Source organism: Thermobia domestica, unplaced genomic scaffold (genome assembly GCF_964235325.1).
Source record: "Thermobia domestica unplaced genomic scaffold, izTheDome1.hap1.1 HAP1_SCAFFOLD_160, whole genome shotgun sequence".
NCBI lineage: Eukaryota > Metazoa > Arthropoda > Insecta > Zygentoma > Lepismatidae > Thermobia > Thermobia domestica.
Genome location: NW_027655903.1, coordinates 408,045 through 429,546, shown reverse-complemented (window position 1 = coordinate 429,546; position 21,502 = coordinate 408,045). Strand labels below are relative to the sequence as shown.

Genomic DNA, 21,502 nt, shown 5'->3' with positions numbered 1-21,502 from the left:
AATAACACACAGAGTTTATGGTTGCGTACTTACACTTGGCTGAAGTTCATGATTAAGCACAGTTAACTGACAGCTAAGTCTGCACACCGCTATCACTGAAACTGTAAAGCACCACTGTAAACGATGTTGTGTGAATGCGTTGAGGTTGAGTTATAATTGTAATATGATGATTTTTGTAAAATTTTTAGAGTTTATACACTTATTTTTTATGTTTTTATTTTTAATTATGGATTTGGGAAAATAGGATTGTTTATGAAATGGCATATTTTTTCTTTTTAAAAATCTTCCGTGTTTATAATGTTTGTTTCTTACTTTTATTATTTTTACCAAAATGTTTTTTAATATTTTATTTAAAACATTTTACTTTTACTTGTATATTGTTTGATTTTTCCGAAAAATGAAGAAAATATTTTAGTTTTTAACATTATAATATAAAAAAAATGTTTTATAAGCAATCATTTGTAGGTACAGAATCTGGTTTTAGTTAGAAGGGAAGGAGAGAGGTATATTCGGTATATTCATGTTTCATTTTGCCCATTAAATGTCACAACTTAATTCTATTTTGTGTAAATTTGAATCTGTAGGGAGGGGGGGGGGGCTGTGTGGTCTATAGTCCTTGGTTCCGCTTTTGTAAATGTAGAGTGCGTATTTAGTTTCATGACCACCGTATAACAATGGAATGAATTTTCTAATTTTACGTATCACAATTCTGCTCTTTTAGACTGAATGAGATGGATAATTAACATGGGCGCCCAAAGGTGCCCTCATGGCTTACGAAAATATAAATGTAATATAGCAAACCATGTATATTAAGAGGGAGAAGGAGTGAGCCACAGCGGCCGGAATATTGGTGTTCAATTTAACATGGGATCTCAATCATTTTTTTAGGGAAATCATGGTTTCACTTCGTTGTTTCGCAAAAATGTCTCAATAGCTCACTCAATATGATGCATCTCATTTTAAAGGTGCAATTTGAACTCTGTGCCTGATATTTTCTTCTTATAAATACGGATAATTATAATCCAAATTCCCATAAGAAAATGATCAAAATTAGGGGGAAAAATCTTCTGTTTTTTTACAGTAAGGAAAAGAGCTAAAAACTTCGGACTTTTTTGAGAATGGAGTACTATCTTTGTATTTGTGCGCTACTGTACTATTTTTTCGCTGTTTCCAAATACATCCATTACACAATCGATGAGAAATTATATCCTTCATCATTGAATCTACAGAAATCAGAAATCAGATTTTTTCGTGTTCACGTACTTGGCCGTCTAACTGCTAGATGGCACTATAGTCATTCCTCATCCCACTTTCCTTCTCAGCGGGAGTCAGTTCTTTTGAAGACCTACTTTGAACTTCTTAACAGGGGCGGGAGGAAGGAACTCATTGTGAAGAACGGGAACTTCAAACACGAGGAATGGCAAAATTTATGACCTCTTTAGTTGATGGTTTCTGTTTCAGCAGTACAGTGTATTTCTAGATGGTTTCTATGAGAAGTAATTTAGGAAGTCAACTTGTCGACAAAGATTTGTGAAGGAGAAGCCGAACCAGTCTTCGTTTATGTATTCCAAGAAAGAAATGAAAACTTCCTGCAGGACTGAGAATATACATGCAAGAGAAAAGATAAGATACATTATTATAATCTTTAGGGTAGATTAATCCCCGAAATATTCCTTGTTTACCTGCCAAAAAAAAAAATCAAGAATAATATAGAGCTCTTTCATCAGCTTCCATCGTACAATAAGACACACACACATATTATATACATCAAGGCCGGCCTTAGGTGGTGCGGGGCCCGATTGGGAACATTTTGTGGGGCACCGGGTTTATAACTAATTTGCACCAAGGTATGTAGAGCCTATATATATATATATATATATATATATATATATATATATATATATATATATATATATATGGTCTAACTCAAATGTCAGTACATACAGTGAATGAATTTTTAAAATACATGTTTCACCCTTGCGCTTCGCAATTTTTAAAGAAGGTTCTGTACCACTATTTCATAGTTTTCATCTCTTACAAGTGAACTTATCGATGTCGAAATTTAGTTTCTTGGCCAACTTGGCAGAGAAATGTAGAATATCAAGAAACGAGCGTAAGCAAAATTTAAAGTGCTTCTGTCCATAAAGATGGCCGCAGTGGCGAAAAACCTGACTGACCAGAACAAGCCATAACAATGTGTTTTAAATTTGAAATTTTCGTTTTATTTGTAAAACGGGTAAACGGATGAAAACCAAAACCACATTAACCGACACCGGGGGAAGTAGACATCTATTTGAGGGTATGCTTATCATGGCTGCTATCTTGTGTCTCACTTAACTTCTATTTTCTTTTTAATAGGAAGGCGGTCACATGTAATATATCAAATTGGGGCAGGCTTTTACGAGAAATACAGTGGTGCAGTCTATGTTTCCATAAGTTTATATTTGTAAGACATACTGAAATACCAGAAATATCAGACATAATATAACAACCATGGAGATGGGTCCCTCCTAGAAAATTTTCTTCGAGCGCCACTGATGATTAATGAAAGAGGAAGTTTATGTAAGAACTGGCGGAAATGAGAATGTGGGAGGAAAGAGGAGAACCTCGACAAAACTCACGGAATATGGTCCTTCCATCACAAACTCGGGTGACCAGGGATCGAATCAAGAATCCCTATCACCAGAGGTGAGCTCTGAGCACTCTACCACTTTTTCTTTTTTCTTTCTTTTTTCTTTTCTTTTTTCTCTTTTTTTGCAATTCATAACTTATTTTCTCTCTTTTCCACTGTTCAGGACTACCGGACTCGACAGGAACACAAACGCAGATACATTGAGGACAGTCAAAATATTCACCCATGCTACTAGAGGGGATTCGAACACCCAAATGGATTTCATCTCACGATTGCCAGCCTAACGTACGCTTCGGAACACTCACTACAACCACCGACGAAAAAATTATTGCTTCCACCGTATTCGTGCGATTTAAATAGCTAACGTTCTCTCAGATTGTTTTTCACTTTAGCTCTTATTTCTTCTTCTTCTTCTTCTTCTTCTTATTATTATTATTATTATTATTATTATTATTATTATTATTATTATTATTATTATTATTATTATTATTATTACACTGAGCCACTGTGAATATGTCCTGGAATAAGAAAAGCCATATTGACACCAAAACTCTAAAATCAATGATAATTGCGAAAACACATTTTTCACACTCATGTTAAGAGTCTTCATCCCGGCGAAATTAAAATACCGCTAATTTTACATTAATTATGTGATATCTTCAAATAGATAAAAGATAATCGAAATGTGGAACAAGAGCGCCCTAGACAATATAATTTTACATGAGAAACCGTTATCACGACTCACTTATCTGCTTTCGATTTCGAGCCATTTTGAAAATCGTCATTTATTTTCGCGTTTCTAAACAGCTGAAAACATAAAGCCACTAGGTGACTTGTGATAACGGTACCTCACGCAAAATAATATTGTCTAGGGCGCTCTTGTTCCATATTTCAATTATCTTTTATCTATTTGAAGATATCACATAATTACTGTAAAATTAGCGGTATTTTAATTTCACCGGGATGAAGAATCTTAAGAATTTTGAAAAAAAATTGAAGCTTCTTTGTTTCTTTATTTTCTAAAATAATTCTTGCAAATGAGTGTAATCAAACTTTAATAATATACCAGGTAACTTATACCGCTATTATATTCAATTGTAACTTTTGTCTGTTCTTTTTAGTTGGGGGCAATGATGACTCAGTGATAAAAGAGCTTGAGGTTCCTGATTCGATCCTCTTACCAAGTAAAGTTTGCAATAGACAACATTATTATCCGCGGGTTTTTTCTAGGTACGGCCGTTCTGTCCCACATTCTTCCGTCATCCGCCTCTCCCAACCTAAAGGGCATAATAGTGAGACGTTAAAATGAAATATCTCATTTCATTTATCTTTCTTTTAGTTTGGATACCTCTATGAAATCTCGTACAAATGAGGCCTACTCATATGACTTTTCGTGCAAATGCTGCCCTTATAATCACTTTGATAAAAGATAATGCGTTCGACCAAGTTTTAGGCATTTTGTTTGAAAATTTTGAACACTGACTAGGCGTCACGATGAACCTTTCTTTTACAAATTTACATTCATTAAATTTAATTAATATTGATAAAAATGTCTGCAGATTAAAGATAGCACAGTACACCTGGGTACAGTCGCGGATCCAGGATATGATCAAGGGAGGGGCTAAACCATAGTTTGCCGCTTTATCCAGTGTAAAACAGAATTGAAGTCAATTTTACCCAGTGTATACCTGAGGGTCAAGGGGGGCTATAGCCCCCCTTCAATCCGCCCTTGCCTAGGTACATACTACGACTGCAAAATAATATAATTTCTTTCTTTCTTTTTCTTTTCATTTCAGTTTTTAAAAAAGAAAACTAGCTTTCTAAATAGACTTCTTATGTTTGTGAATTTTTCATTAAACCTGAGAGAACGTCACCGGGCGAAGAAAGCGAGTAGCAGAGAGTTAGGGCGCCAAAATTGCAGGCTAGGCGAAAGTTTGTAACTGCTTCATAAAATACCTTACACCACCAGTGTATATTAGGTGTTGTATATATGCAGTGTTTCTCTGATGGAGGCTTATACGAGAATCACGCTCACATCATACATACAGGCTACATGATATTCCTACTTTGTTATTATAGTTACACATTTGCCATTTGAATGAGTTTGTCAGACACTATTATTTCTTGGTGAAGGAATGGATTTTACCCGTAAAGTTTCCAATCTTTTGCGGGGCTGCTCTTTTACAGAAAAAAATGAGTATATTATATTTTAAAAGTACATAATATTAACGCATGTAATGAGTGGATCTATAACATACCTGTAATCCTACCCAGCTGAATCGATATCTAGGTGTCCACCAATCACGAGGGTCAGGGAAAAAACATTGTGATTGGCCCTGGTGTACACAACACCGTAACGCCATAACAAAATATATATACCGATACACACATACACGAGAGCACTGAACTCAATCCCAGAAGCTTGTTTAGAGAAACACCGCCGCTATCAGTGAACGGCGAAAAACAAAAGGAAGGAATCGAATCTGATCAGTTACAGCATCTTCTTCTTCTTTTCCTTCCTTCCTTCCTTCCAACAGCGTGTGGGATACAGTAGCCACATATAGATAATCCACCAAACACCATAGAGGGACAGATGATTTCCTTGGCTACACATATTAACCTCCAGTGCAGTGACGGCACACACAGTGAAGCGATTTCAGGGCCACGCGGGGAGACTACACAAACAACTGATCACCTTGCCGCCGTGGAGAATTCTATCGGTTCGTTTGGGTTAAGTGGGTTGGGTTTAGCATCTACACACATAACTTGTTCTTTCCATTTATTCCCTCCTCTCGCCTTTGTATAGTATCTATCTATCTCGGTTTCTTTTTTTGCCTTTCTTTCTTGATGGAGAAGACCTGTGCGCTACATGACACAAGAAACAAAACGCTGCACTAACTGTCTACGATTTGACAAACGAATCGAATATGTTTTCGGCTGGCTGGCTGGCTGGTTTGACCGGTTAGCTTGTCTTAATCAGCAGACGATAATGCTACACCTTGTTTCCTTTTTTCTTCTTTTTATGTTTTTTCTGTTTATTATATTGTAAATTGTATGCGTCCTATATTAGTATTAGTCGTATGCAGTTGAATCCGCGTTATGTTTTTTTCCTTTTACGCTGTAATAAACTAGGATATGAATGTAAGGCAAAGCTCTCTACCCAGTAATGTACTGCTAATTCCTGAAGTTATATATATATATAAAGACTTTCGTGGGTCTAACACATATGAATTTTGGTTGTGGTGGTCTTTGGGGAAAGCTATATTGGTAAAAATTAAAATGTTGTCGCTCCAGGCTGCGGGAAGATAGCTTAAATATGTACTAATTTTTGTATACAGTTTTCTTCCCTTAGGTGTATCGATATTATTATTATTATTATTATTATTATTATTATTATTATTATTATTATTATTATTATTATTATTATTATTATTATTATTATTATTATTATTATTATTATTATTATTATTATTATTATGGCGATGTGACTTGCCTCAAAAGACGACACTGGATTTTGGTTTTAAATCAAAGCACCATGAGGAAATTGGAAAGATGTTTGAATTAAGAGGTGGTAAACTGCGGTACAGAAACCATAAATAATTGTATTAGAAGCTACTGCACAGGCCAAATCACCACCCAATTGAACGTACATTAAAGGGCGGCCAGAACCTTAGATTTTGTTTTACCTTTATTTATTTTTAGGTATTGTAAAGTACGACGGAAAAGAACTAAGATTCATGGATGGATGGAGAACTAAGATTTATCATCTATCATTCTGACCCATTTTCATGATACATGCTTGCACTTTAACTTAACTGTCTCCTCAAGTCTTGTATCTTTAATTAAACTCATTTCCTGACGTCATACAATGCAGGCGGATGACAGCACAATTTTCTATTGTTCCTTTTTTTTTTTTTTTTTTTTTTTACTTTAAGAAGTCCTGAGTGACTGGTTCACTGATCCAATACCCAGGCCAAACAGCTAGATAAACTAGTAACTTCAAATTTGGACGATGCATAGGATTTATGACGTAAAGTACCACTAAGGAAAGATCTTTGGAAATTCAATAGAGAAGGGGGAATAAAATATCTACATGTCAGAATGTCTGAAGATCAGAAACATAAAACTGGGTATTTGGAATAGAAGGGAAGAAAATAAGATGGTCAGGATAAAAGGGTTAGAATTACAAGTATTATAATAAGATATCGATATTTCGGTTAGAGACATGGAATTTGGTGTTTTGGATTTTCGTCTAAAATAATTAAAAACGTGTCTAAGCGTTTTTAGGTGCTTGATCTTGGATGGAAGTAAAAGGAAGCAGGGGTGCTTCCCTAAGATGCACATACGAGACGTTTGAATTTTGAGCGAGATTTTCAATTCAGACCAATTCTATGTGAAAGTTGCATTAGCAAGAACGGAAAATGTTCTCCCGAGTTACACGCGGAGTCATGTGCTAGTTCCTATATGTGAGCTTAAGTTATTCTGTTCTCTACTAACTATCCTGTTCCGTTATGCAACCAAAAATTCTTTGAAGGTGGCATCACAGTATACCATCCAGGGGATCTTTGTAAATAACATTTTAGACTGTGAACACAAGATAGACTTCAAGAACTGATTGAATATGAAAACGTATTATAACATAAAGTAAAAATAATAAGCATAAAATATATAATTCATGCTTTCATAAAATTCGCAAAAAAAAAGATATTTTTGTGAGGAAAATTAAGACATAGGTCTAAGTATGGGGTGCGATTGGTAAACAAGAAACTCCTTTCTTATGTGTGTTTTGGATCTTTTCCTCAAGTAGGCAAACACATCGACATCTCGGCAAACATATAGGAAAGGAAACAAACAGAATTCTACAACAATAGAAATGTATTTAATTATGACTAAACAATAGAAAATAAAATATTTTTAAGAACTTCAACACAAACTACACACACTTTCTTACAAGGCTGCCTATAATCTTTATTATAAATTAACTAGAAATATTAGTTTCGGAAGTATATCATTTCCTTCTTCAGACTAATTCTCCAACTGAAATCATAAATAATATTACATCCTTTATATAAATGATGTAATATTATTTATGAATTCAGTTGGAGAATTAGTCTGAAGAAGGAAATGATATACTTCCGAAACTGTAATATTTCTAGTTAATTTATAATAAAGATTATAGACAGCCTTGTAAAAAAAAAGAAAAAAAAGTGTCTGTAGTTTGTGTTTAAGATGGACACAAGGCCTTTTTATCATAATTTTAAAAACTTCCGTTAAAAATTAACCCAATATATAAAATTGAAAGTGCCTATGTTTGTAACTTCATAACTTTTGAACCACTCGACCGATCTCGATCAATTTTTCAATATAGATGAGGATTCAACTTGGGATGGTTTTTATCATTTCACTTTGATAGTGCAACTTAGGAGAGGAGTGAGAGATTTAAAAATGATCGAAAATGACCGATGTTAGTGTTGAATCCATAGCTTTCGAGATCGCTGAGATGAATAATGGCAACCACACAATTTTGGGGAAAGGGGAGGGAGAAATATATATATATATATATATATATATATATATATATATATATATATATATATATATATATATATATAAATGATCGCAAATGGCTGATAAGAGTGTCAATTACATAGTTTTCGGGGTCGCTGCGACGAACAGTGACACTTGCGATGCCGTTTTAAATCCAAATTCAGCCCCCATTAGTAGTACTTTATGTCCAAAATGAAACTTATTGTCCCCGTGTGAAGAACGGGTGTTCTGCTAGTAATAAATAAAATTAAACAAATCGTGCTAAAAGTTAAAAAAAAAAGTTGTAGAAAGTAAAAAAAAATTATTTCCAAGAAAATTACTTTTAAAAACATTCTTTATTTAAGCATGACCAAATTTAAAAGCATTTCAAACTCTCTCATATACAATTTGTTTATAATAGAAATATATGAAAGCACTTCCCATGGTTTTCATTTTAGTCATAGAAAATGATTTTAAATGTAATTTTCTTGAAAACAGAATTACTTTTTACTTTCTATAACGACTTTTTTTTTAAATTTTTAGTAAGATTTCTTCAATTTCTTAACTTTTTAGCTCAATTTGTTTTATTTTGTTAGTTACATTAAAAGCAGCATGTTACAAAAGATTATTTGTAACAAAACTAAGTAAGTAACTGGGACCTAGATCTGCACCTGAAGATATAAAGCCTCAAGTGAGGTTAAAAAAAAAGTAAACATGGACATTATTCAAGAGTAATTAATGAACAATTGAACGGAAAATATGTATATTCAATAGGATGGAGAAATTAGCAGAGTGAAACGGAAAAGCAACCACGAATAACTAGAATCTATACGGATAAAAGAAAAATATGGTTGAGATATTGTTTGGGAACAACTCGTATTCTGAGTGGCATGATGAAAGTTCATCCATTCATTCCTTCATTCAGTAAAATCAATGTGGTTTTAAAATTAGAGTCGCAGCACTGTGTCTAAGTCGACTATTACACTATTATTGTCCCAAAGTAGAGAAATTCTACTAAATATTCATAAGCCACGGAACAAGTTACAACCAAAATGGCGCGGGCATAAGTCCGAATTCTCCTGCATTAGATAATAGATTGTTCAAAGTAAATAAATTGAAGATAATAAATACATTGATGCCAAGTATGTCCACGTTATAAAATTGAATACTAAAGAAAAAGAAGCTAAAATATCACTTATAAGAAATAAAATAATTGCGCGAAATGGGAGCTCGAAACAGGCCATCTAATTCAGAGGCCATCTTTTCACGAACTACTTTGTATGATGAAAGTTGCTGTGAAAGAAGAAAATAAAGTGAAGACAAAATAGATTCCAAGTACTGGAGGATATTAGAAAACAATTCTAAGGACTAGAAAAAGCATTAGCATCAAACAATATGGAAACTTTTCAATTTGTGAGCCGAGTATCAAAACAGTAATTACAAGAATATTTATTTGTTACTAATTATTTATTATTTAATAAGACTTCCGAATGTAGCTACAAGCTTATTTTACACTGGAAACAAATTAACAACTAAACTCAAGAAATAAATTTGGTGGGGGCTGCGGTGGTTCAGTGGTTGCTGGTTCAATTCCAGCTCACGCCAAGTGGGGTTTGTTGGGGGACAAACACCGTGTTCATAGTTTTCTCGAGATTCCCCTGTTTCCTCCAACTTTTTTCACGCCACCATTTTATTCCGTTTCATTATTATAGTCCTTTTTAGCTTCGGACCATAATCCTGGGACTAAAAACAACAGATTTGCCAAAACTCGTGAACTAAACTAAAATGAACTATTCAGAACATAGACAGAATTAAACACTTTTGGGAGATTCTACAAGAAACTTTTGCTTCTGAAAGGGCTTAGCGGCTCAAAAGAGTTTGTCTGTTGAACTCCAGCGCGACAATCGAGCGGAAAGGGTTAAGGTATCAGTGGACGTTAATAATTTGTATTTTTTACTTTGTATCTCTTTATATACTTAAAATATCAAACAACACTTTCGATAAAGTGGATGCTTCCAAATATTTAGGATTAACAGACCAAAACCATATCCACAAAGAAATTAAACATCAACTAAAAGCAGGGAATTCGTGTTATTTTTCAGTTCAAAATCTTTTGTTGTCGCGAATTCTGTCGAGGAATTTGAGGCTTAAAAAATATAAAACGATAATCATGCCTGTTGGTTCTCTATGGTTGCGAAACATGGTCGTTTAGTCGGAAGGGAGAACATAGATTAAAGTATTTGAGAACAAGATCCTAAGACGACATGAGGAACGGGAATGGTGAATGACAGAAACTTCATAAGGAGGGATTACATAATTTATATCGTTTACCAAACATTGGTAGGGTCATCTAGGAGGCTTAGATGGGCAGACCATGTAGCCAGAATAGAAGAAAGTAGGAACGCTTTCGAAGTTTTAACTCGAAATCCAAATAGGAAAATAATCATGAGCAGTACCTAGGCGCATAAGGGAGGATAATACAGAAATAGGATCAGATGTATTAAGGTGGATCTTGTAGAAATAGGAATACAAAGTAGAAACTCGATACAGTTGGCTAAGGATAGAAGTCAGTGGAGAGCTTGTCAGAACGCGGCATTGAACCTCCGAGTTCCATAGCCATAGAGTTAGTTAGTTATCTATATAATCTTGAAGCTTTGCTGGCGTCTACTATTAATCCAATGTTCTCGGGATTGCTGCCAGAGTAAGTGTAGCTGTGCTAAGCTTTCGTTACCATACAGCGGCAACATCTTCAGAGCTCTCAAGATGTTGCCGCTGTATGGTAACGAAAGCTCAGCTCTGAAGATGTTGCCGCTGTATGGTAACGAAAGCTCAGCACTGCAACACTCACTCTGGCAGCAATCCCGAGAACATTGGATTAATAGTTAGTTATCTCTTTATATACTTTTGTATAAAATGTCTCTACTTTTTCTTTGGAAAGATCACAATCTCTACATTCTTTACACTTTAAATTTTTTACCACAAAATTATAGAAGAAACCAGGGGCGTCATTTCGGACTTCGCTTGGGGGGGAGGCAAGAGCACCACCAACATAAGACTTTCGCGTTTTGTACTAGTATATTAGTAGGCAATCGATTAAAGTATAGGCCTATGTATTCCTCAAACTCTTGGGGGGGGGGCAATTGCCCCCTCCTGCCCCCCCTAAATGACGCCCCTGGAAGAAACAGATTATATGACAAACGTAAGAAGTAAGGAGAAGTGTCTATTGTGATCGGTACAAGAAATACTCAGTCATCATGTTAAAAAAAAAAATCATTCGTTTAAATTACGTATTCACCTCAAACAAAAATCCAGTTTTAATGATTGTGAAAATCGAAAAACAAGAATAGAAAAGAAAAGTTGACGTATATTCAAAGTTGGAATGAATTAAATCAAAGCTGTCGAGGAAAGAAGAAAAAAAAAAGACAGGAAACGAATTGAGTTCGGTGGCACGTGATAATAAAGTATTCATGCCATTACACTTGTTGTTTGAAAAGTGAGTTAGTTGCTTTCCATCCGTTCGGAATCTATTCATTCAGCATACGAAAGAGAGGAGTAGCAATAATAATAATAATAATAATAACAAAGCGGAGACCTACATGAATCTCTGACAGAAAAAACGGGTCTGCCAACATTTCAGATGTCAGTCACAATGATAGGTGTGGTTTGTCATTAAATGTTAAGTCTTATGGGAGGATTGTAACGTCAGAATATTCCTCTTAAATATCTGTAACAAGACATGACAAGTTATAACGGAATAAACGCCTGCTTTAACAGCTACTTTTGCAGGAGTTTATTCTCGCCTTGCTTTCAAAACATACACATTTCTGTAATTGAAGTTTTACTAAAACAACACACACACACACACACACACACACACAACAAAATCAATGAAATCTGATGCATATTATATACACATTGATTCAAAAGTGTAGAAACACTTAAATAAATAAATAACGGGTGAAGAAAATTTGAAATTAACCTATTGTGGGTGAGATATCTATGTAAAAACGGGCAAATATAGTTTAACACAAGGGATTAAGACAGCCATCTTGAAAGCCGGCATATTGGATTTGAGTTTAAAACTTAAAGAGGAACCAGAACCTTCTCGTTGTGCCAAATGACTAGGGATGCCCACGAGACAAGATTTGTGGTTGTCTCGTCTCAAAAATGTGCTGTAAAAGTGATGTCTCGATTCGAAAAATGTATATTTCTCTCTTGGAAAAGCTGTCTCTCGACTCGAATTTTGTCAGGAAAATCTTGTCTCGACTCGTCTCGTGTGCATCTCTACTAATGACTGTCCAGTACTTTGTGCTCCAGTACTTAACTAAAATATCTGGGACTCACATTAAGTTCAAAGTGTAAAGTCATTTACATGAAGAAGAGATATAAAGTAAAATTGAAAAGATATTTGAATAAATAATAATAAAAATGATTTTTTTTAATTAAGAAAAGAAGAACTATGCTTCATAAGAAAATCCATGGAACTATTAAGTAGATAGGCCTATGTGGTTTATACCCTTTCTCCAACCACTTATTTCCAATTAGTTCCAGTCAGTTTAACATTTCTTCTGCTTCTGACACAAGTGAAATTGGCAAGTAAAAGTAACTGAATAATATTAAACTATTTTAAAAAGTTTTGATCCCCGTATATCATCAACGTAATTAAATATATTCCTTTCCTCTCACTATTTATCAACAGTTATGTTTATTGTTTTATAAACGTCTGTTTCTTTTATCGCCCTTCATTCGATTCTCTCTGAAAAATCAAGGACACTGTATTATAATGTACGAGTTCAATCGAACTCATCTGAAGGAAATCAAACTTGGTATGGTGATAGGCTTTGTCATAATTTTCTTTTATCTTATATTTATTTAGTATATTGAATTAAGTTCTTGTCTGCCATATGATTTCAATAATAGCAGAGATAGCCTTCACATCCAACGCACATTTGGTATATTTATATGCACTCCAGTGCGTAAAGAATACAGTGATGTGAACCCGTGGGGAAAGTTCCTTTTTATGAGATTTTTTTTTACATTAATTTGTCGAGAAGGGATAAAGAGAATTTTCGTTGCAATTGGCAGCAAATATGGGATATTTTATCGACAGCAGCAAAATTCTCTATGGGCATTAGGGGAGACCAATGACTCCTCAATAATCTTGCAATCAACGTTAATTCTCAAATTTTGTTAACAGAAGATGTATGCTTAGTGCAAAAATAACGTGTGATTCTCGAAAAGCAAGCTCCAAGAAGTGTAAATTGTACTCTAGTATTTTTTTAAAAAAAATACAAATAATGTAATTAACGGGAAAAAGTAAAATGGAAAATGAAAAACAACTAACTTCGAAAACGTTCTATACAGAACGACACGAGAATAAAGTTTTTCTAATATTCATACGTTTATTTGAATATGATGAGACAAAAGAATTATGGAAATGATAAAACCTGAGGACAAAATTAACTTGTTTTCACGAACATTTTCACCTGCCACTTTCAGTTTTTTTTTTTTTTTTTATTCATCAGATAAATGTATTTGATTGAAATTTACGTAGCTTACTTATATAGTAAAGAAAATGTATGACATAAAGTAGTTTCATTTTTCACGTTTTGTGTAATTTTAGTTTTAGAATTAGTACAACGTGGGAAATTCAAGACAAATATGGGAATTTCTGACTCTCGAGATGGGATTTTATAATATTTGCGGTTGGCATCACTGAAAGAAAGATACGGTGGCGCCGGTAACAATGCTATTATTATTATTATTATTATTATTATTATTATTATTATTATTATTATTATTATTATTATTATTATTATTATTAATGATATATGTTTTCACTTTTCAGTAGTATTTTGTTTTTCATGTAATAATAATGGCCAACGATAAGAAACCAAGTGAGCATTTATCGGAAAAGAAAACAATGAAACTTGAAAGAAGATGAAAAGCAAACGAAGACACTAAAAAAAAAAAAAAAAAAAGTTTCTTTCGACTTCTGAACAAAATTTCGAAAGTGATAATCATACAAATGTTGAGGTGGGGGAGTTGTCAATAGCAGTTACTGTTAACGAAACATTTGCAATCTACAAGCTTTTGAAATTAATTTAAATTGATTGCAGTAATTTAATTGTTAAATTAATATGGAATGGATATGGCCTCTTCGGTTAACGGTCTGAGTTAAATTTAATGTATTTCAAAATTTGTTTGTTTACAATTACTTTTCACGCAGTATATTCGTATATAACCACATTGTCAGTCACAGCAGCGTATACATATGCTCGTTGTATTAAAACAGTGTTACAATTATTATCAATGCGTTCTCTCGTATTATATAAAGGTAACCAAGAAAGTTCTGTCGCTTTTTGTGGAGGTCAATTGATCCTCACATTGTGAGTTGAATACGAATGGAGATAAGACAAAGGTCAGTTCCTGATATGGGTATATCCAATATATTACCGTGTGATGGCAGTTCCATTAAACCGTGAACTTGCGTAAGGACAGAGTGAACACGGGATCTTCACAGAGAGTCATGCCGCTGCAACGGGGTAGAAGATATGCCAGGTCTGGTGAGAGTGTTGTGACTACATGGACAGTGCAGCGGTCGAAAACTCGAAGACGCACAACGTGCAGGAAGACCAACACATGTACAAAATGAAGATCTTCATGCAGCAATTGAGGCGAACAGTGGCCAGACATGTGAAACTGGGACTACAATTTAGTGTGAGTGGATAAACCATTCGGCAGCACCTCCATCAACTTGGGAAGCATTACAAAGTGGGTCGATGGGTTTCACATGATTTGACTCCGGGCCAGAAGGAAACGCGAGCAGACACCTGTGTTTCTTTGCTGTCTCGTCTGAGGACGGAGCCATTTCTGGACTGGGTGTTGACATGTCATGAGAAGTGGGTCCTGTACGATGCTTCACGACACCCGTCATCATTGGTTACCATCCCATGAACCGGTTCCAAAAGAGCCGAAACTAGCATTGCACCAGGAAGGTCCTCCTCTGTGTTTGGTAGATTGGTCGGGGCTTCCTGCATCGGGAACTGCTACCAACTGGTCTGAGCATTAATGCAACAGTGTACTGTCAGGAGTTGAGCCGTGTTCAAGAAAAACTCAAACTCTGGAGCCAGCACTTCTGAATCGCAAAGGGCTCCTCCTGTTAGAGGACAATGCTAAGCCTCACGTGGCTAGGATGACCCGGGACACATCCTACGCCTTGGATGGGAACACTATTGCATCCGCCATATTCCCCAGACATTGCGCCGTCCGATTATCACTTGTTCCGTTCCTTGGAAAAATCACCTTAGGGGACACATGCTCAAATCCCTAGTAGAGGTGCAAAATGCACTTGATACCTTCTTCGCTTCACGGCCCACCAAGTTCTATCGCGATGGAATCCGTGGCCTTCCAGAACGTTGGCAGAAGATCGTCGATAGTGATGGGGATCATTTTTTATCTTCGAGGTACGTCTTAGGTGAAATACCGGTGTTCAAAGGTGGTGATGGTAGATGAAAAAGCGACAGAACTTTCTTGGTTACCTTTATATTTAGATGCAGCCATATTTATAAACATTTGGTAGTGGTCCTAATGCAAAGTATAGATATTTTATTGTTAGTTATTTGTGTTTAGGGATGCACCGACGGAGGTGATCCAAGTTTCTGGATAGATCAAAACTTTTAAGAAAATTAGTACAATTTCAGGAGGTAAATACACAACATTATTTGCATTTTGTAGGCTACTCCGAAAAATATTCGGATCCAGAAGAGAAATCTTGGGTGCACCACTGCTTGTGTTTAAATTGTGTTATTCATTCCCTGATTTCGAACGTCCATGCTGGAAAGAGACATGAAAGGACTGAATTGTCTTATAGGCCGTAGGGGGGGGGGGCTGATTTTGAAGTTTTGCCACTGGATCAAAGACAAATTAAATATCAATTAAGGCACACGCTTTTGTCATTAGTTGTGTATCAAACAAATTCAGCTAAAATTAATAAAGAACTATTTGAGATCAACTACATCTCAAGAACGGTTAAGTGGACTAGCTTTGATGGAGAATCCATTGAAAATGGCATATTCAATGAAATGGGTACGGATGCAATAATAAGAGATTTTTTGAAAATTGAAAAACTGAAAAATGTCTTTATAACGTAACTTTTCAGTAACAAAGAAAACAAGAAATTAAGCTACAGAGGTTGTTCAGCCTACGTTTGGCCGATTTCGTTCCTCCCGGGCAGAATGGACTCACCCGACCTGGCTTGTGGCGTTCTGCAGTTTTGTGCAGCGGCTCCCTGGGAACGGAGTTGTTTTTCCGCGCGGACGACAATAACGCACAAAACAGGACCATTGTTGTGAGTGTTGTTTTAAATTTGTTTCCAAGTGTGTGGGTTTCCGCTCTGTGACCAAAATGCCGCCCAAACTAAGCCGGTTTTGGGAAGGCTATGTTGCAGCTCTTTATGACGCCCACTTTAGTGTTTCTGTCATTAGAAAACAGTGCAAGAAGAATGGTTGCAACATCAGTTTAAGTGGAATAAAAATGTTATTAAAAAGTACAAGGGCAACGAAGCTCCACCATTTGGATCTCCAACGAAGTTGCCTAGGAAGCGGGAATGCACCAAGGCCATCTCCACCATGCAGAGGAAACTTCGCAAAATGGCAATGCAAGAAAATCCGTCAACACAAAGGTGTATGGATAATCGTCTTGACGTGTCTTTGGGGACTGTGAGCCGGACGTTACACCATCAACTTAAGCTGGAAAAAGTCATGAAAGCTCGCGACCATCTTCTCACGGATGCCCACCAAAAGGAACGAAAGTGTAACGCCCTGAAGCTGTACGAACGGCATCTGGCAAAACAAAGGTGGATGTACGTCGTAACGCTCGATGAAGCATGGATTTACCTTTCGACTGCGGCAAACCGAGAGCCATCATATACCGAGAGAAAGGCGCCAAGAACTTCAGAAGGTGGATCCGTGTCTGTAAAGAATCCTTCCCAAAAGGGTTCATGGTCGTTACTGGCTACTGTCACCGAGGTAAACTGAAAATTCGTAGGGTGGCGAAGAACTGCAAAATAAATTCGCAGTATTTACAGGAGCAGATCATGCGGCCGATCTACGAGCATGAGATTCCAACAATGTACGGAAATGACGCCAATCTGGTGCCCATTCACATGGAGAACGCCTCATCACACATCTCACGATCGTCCCTCGCATTCTACAGGGAGATGGAGGAGGCAAGTGGTATACAGGTGATACCTTTCAATGAGGTACCTGTTAAATCTCCAGATGCAAGTCCTATGAAATATTGTGGATTTGGATTGCTGAAGTGGACTTTGGGAAAACGGCGTGTGACAACTGTGGAAGGACTTTGGAAAGCTGTGCAAAGGGAATGGGACAAGATTCCCCTCCCAGTTCTTCAGAGAAGCCTATTACAGTGGAAATTACGCTGTGGGGCTATTGTTAGGAACCAAGGGGAACATCGAGCACTTACGGACCTAGAGATGTGGGTCGGGTAAATACCCAGTGGGTAGGTAAATAAAAAATGGGTATTTACCCCTTTTGAATTTACCTACCCAAAAATGGATATTTTACGAAAGTTCAATTATTATGATATTTTAAGAATTGTTAACCGTGCTGGTGACGTTTTTCTGTATTTTGGGGTCTCTCGAGCGTGATGTCTCATTCATTCACTATAAATATACAAAAATAATGACCAATTGTCCCCGTTCAGGTGCGGTGCGGGTTTGCAGGCAATTTTAACCATGGCGCACCGGCGGTACAATTTTGGACATAATATGTTATTCTAGGTTAAAGCGATATCTAAAACCTATTTTTTAAAATAATTTTTCTCGAAGAACTTCATAGGTAAAGAGATCAAAATATTGAGTCGAATGTTTTGAAAGGGGGAAATGGTGGGGGTGGTTGTTACATTTTTCAGACGAAGCTCTCGTGTATACCTATACGTACATCAAAGTTTGATCAACGTTGATCAAGCCAATCTTAAGAAATAATTCACACCACATTTTACGTCATCGCTCACGAACAAATCAGATGGAGAATCAGAATCAGAGTTGAAACTTGAGGGATTAATATCTCCTCGGGGTACCTACATTACCACCCACTTGTCGTCTCAAGATTGATCTGGGGCTATTTTACTATAGGTTTACTTATCCGTCTATGCCCTTTCTTCACCAAGGTATGAACGGCTTTTAAACTTGGGTTAGTTTTACACCAAGACTTAAAAAAAAAAAAAAAAAATCGTAGTATGATTTCAAGCCTTAGGTTGTCCAAACATAGAAATCGTACATAAACCCCCTGTGTTGAATGTTTGGGAGACAGCCCCACTTTTAAATGTAAAGTCTACAAAACGCCATCAATTTTCAAGAACCCTATCAAGTTATTGTGTATTTTCATTTGAGAACAGATGTTTTGAGAGTCCTTCAATCCAACAGTTTTTCCTGAAACGTGAAATTTTGAAATTTTAAAACACTCAGAAATGTTTCACAGAAAACAACTCAGACACCCGACACATAAATAAAAGATAAACGAAAGCTGGATCATGTATCTAAAGCATTACATATCAGAGGCTATAACTAGTTGAATAAAGATAACCAAAATTATCAAAATCTTTCCGAGTCGAATATTATGTACTTCAAGTTAATCATGAAAAAAGTGTGCCCTATGTCTACTAGTTTCGAACTTAGAAGGACATTTTAGAGTAGTTTTGTCATGAAAGGAGAAAATGAGTTCGATATATTTGATGTAGTCGCACTTATTATATGAAAATATGCTGAAATAAAAAACATTACATCAATTTCCATCACATGTACAGGCTTTCCTTAACTTTTATGGCTTCTTAGGTTCAACGTTACTATTTAGGATTTTTGATAGAATCTCAATATTGACGTTTCTTAAACAAATACCGACGTATAGAAGGGTAACGAAGTCTTACAGGAAGTGTTGAACGAAAGCCTTGCCAACGCGATCACATTAGTGGGTGTCCCCTGTCACTTCTTGGTCACTCTTTGGGGGTTGAATTTTTTAAAGAAAATTCGTCCTTCGTATGCTCCCCATCAAGGTATCGTCTGGTTACAAGTTACTTGGAAGCTCAATACAGTGAAATGCGAGGGGAAGTTTAAATGAAGTTAGAGGAATTCTCCAAATCTACATTTATAGTGTAACGGTTGGAGTAACTTGAGAAATGAATCTATCATTTATTTCGTCATTTCAAAGTCTGAACCTGTTTTTGTTGATTTCGCGTTGTCAAAAGATGCAAATTACTTGTCTGAAGAGATCATGAATGTTCTGTAAACAATAAAACCCTGAAAAAAAAATTAGTAATCATAGGAGACAAAGCGTATAACATGAGAGCAGCTTTTATATTAGTAAAACAGAAGTATTGTAATATATTATCTTTGGGTTATCTTGCTCATCTCCATTTGCTTTGTTCTGACATCCTCGGATGTCCATCGGTAAAGACATTACTGGGAAGCGTAACTGATGTTGTTAATACAAACATGGACATCACTTGCAAGCACTGTTTACACAAATATCAAAGGAAAAAAGGATTACAATTTCGTTAAAGTTGCTTGGAAAAATAAGACGAGGAAGCCATTTACACTGCCTCCAAAATTTGTTTGTCAATTACACTAGGCTTCAGACGCTCGCTGTGAGTGAGGAATTGTCATTACCTTCAGAAATCAAGAAATCGAGAAAAATGGAGAAAGCAATTTCATCAAACGCGAACCTAAGGAAGAACTTAAATTTTGTGCCATTAATACCAGGAGCTGCTGACAGACAGAATACTTAATAATAGTGTATGGTTAGTTTGGTGACAACTGACTTCACTTTCTTTGGTCATCGTCATGTTCTGTCATAAATTTTATATTTTTATGTTGGTTTGTTCCACTATCGAATTCTATACTGTGCAACTGATTGGACGCCTCAGGGGCACACTAAGGTAAGGATTTACGGGATAGATGGACAATTATTTTCTGCCAAGGATAATAGAAGGAAATCTAGTGTAAGTAGAAAGAAAAATAATGAAAAGTGCCTAGGAAATCCGTACTGTTACTTAATAAATATCAAATTCATTCTTTAATTGCTAGAAAAAATGATTAATTTAGTGGTTATTTAGTGCTTCTGTTGCAGGTGATACAAATGATCATTATATTTTTCATTGACAACGATAAAATTCATTTATTGGTAATTGAAACATAAAATACCCACTAAAATACCCATTTTGGGTAAATACCCGGGTATTTACCCGCTGAAATAAATACCCAGGTATTTTACATCCCTATACGGACCTGGCGCCATGGATTCTTCTAAATTTTTAGCTAAGTCGAAATTGACCAAATGTTGACTGAACAACCTCTGTATTCATCATAATGGTAGTCTATCACTAGAAACTACTACGTAAATATGCTTTGAATGAAGCGTAAGAGCATACCTCATTGTCAAATTCAAACTTGTATTAATGTTAGATTTGAAGCTCTTTGTCATAACTTTTCTTACATTGCGTACTTTGTCTTCTGTCCTCGCATATTTTATTGTTGTACTGTTGTGGAAATGCTGTGAAAGTGTGATTTTAATTCCTCCATATTTCTTCCTTCTGTTACGGATATATCATGACTGCTCTATTAGAAGTTTGCACCAAAGAGGAACAACGAGCAGTGATCCGATTCCTCTGGTCGGAGAGTGTCAAAGGGTCAGACATTAATCGCAGACTATCATCGCAATATGGAAGAAGTGCACTATCACGTAAAACTGTATTTTTGTGGCTCGAGAAGTTTAAAAGTGGTCGAACAAGTGTAACGCATGAAGAGGAAGCAGGTCGGCCATTAACCTCCACTACAGATGACAACATTCAGCAAGCTCGAGAGATGGTTCTGGCGAATAGGCGAATCACTATCGATGAGGTAGCAGCTGCTTTGAACATCAGTCATGGCTCTGCCTATCAAATCATCCACGACGAGCTTAGTTTTCATAGTCTGTGCACGGTGGGTACCAAGAAAGCTTACTGCAGAACACAAGCTCATTTGTGTTAGGGTCTGTCAACGCTTACTCACTTTCTTCAACAACGAAGGTGATGCATTTTTAAGCAGAATAGCCACTGGCGATGAAACATGGGTTCATCACTATGAGCCAGAGTATGCAGTGAAAACACTGGATCTCCGACGAAGAAAAAATTCAAGACTGAGCCATCTGCAGAAAAGGTTATGTTAACTGTGTTTTGGAACTCACAGGGGCTCATAATGGCAGAGTTCATGGAAAAGGGAAAGACGATCAACAGTGCGAATTATAGTGAAATGTTGGAAAAGAACCTAAAGCCGGCAATTCTCAACAA

General features: G+C 36.0%; 1 protein-coding gene across 1 annotated transcript in view; it reads right to left on the bottom strand.

The window, feature by feature from the left end:
* The window catches only part of LOC145676478 (uncharacterized), a gene marked incomplete at its 3' end in the record, with an annotated part of 259,061 nt that overhangs the window by 44,440 nt on the left and 193,119 nt on the right, over positions 1 to 21,502 (bottom strand). The window lies entirely within an intron of this gene.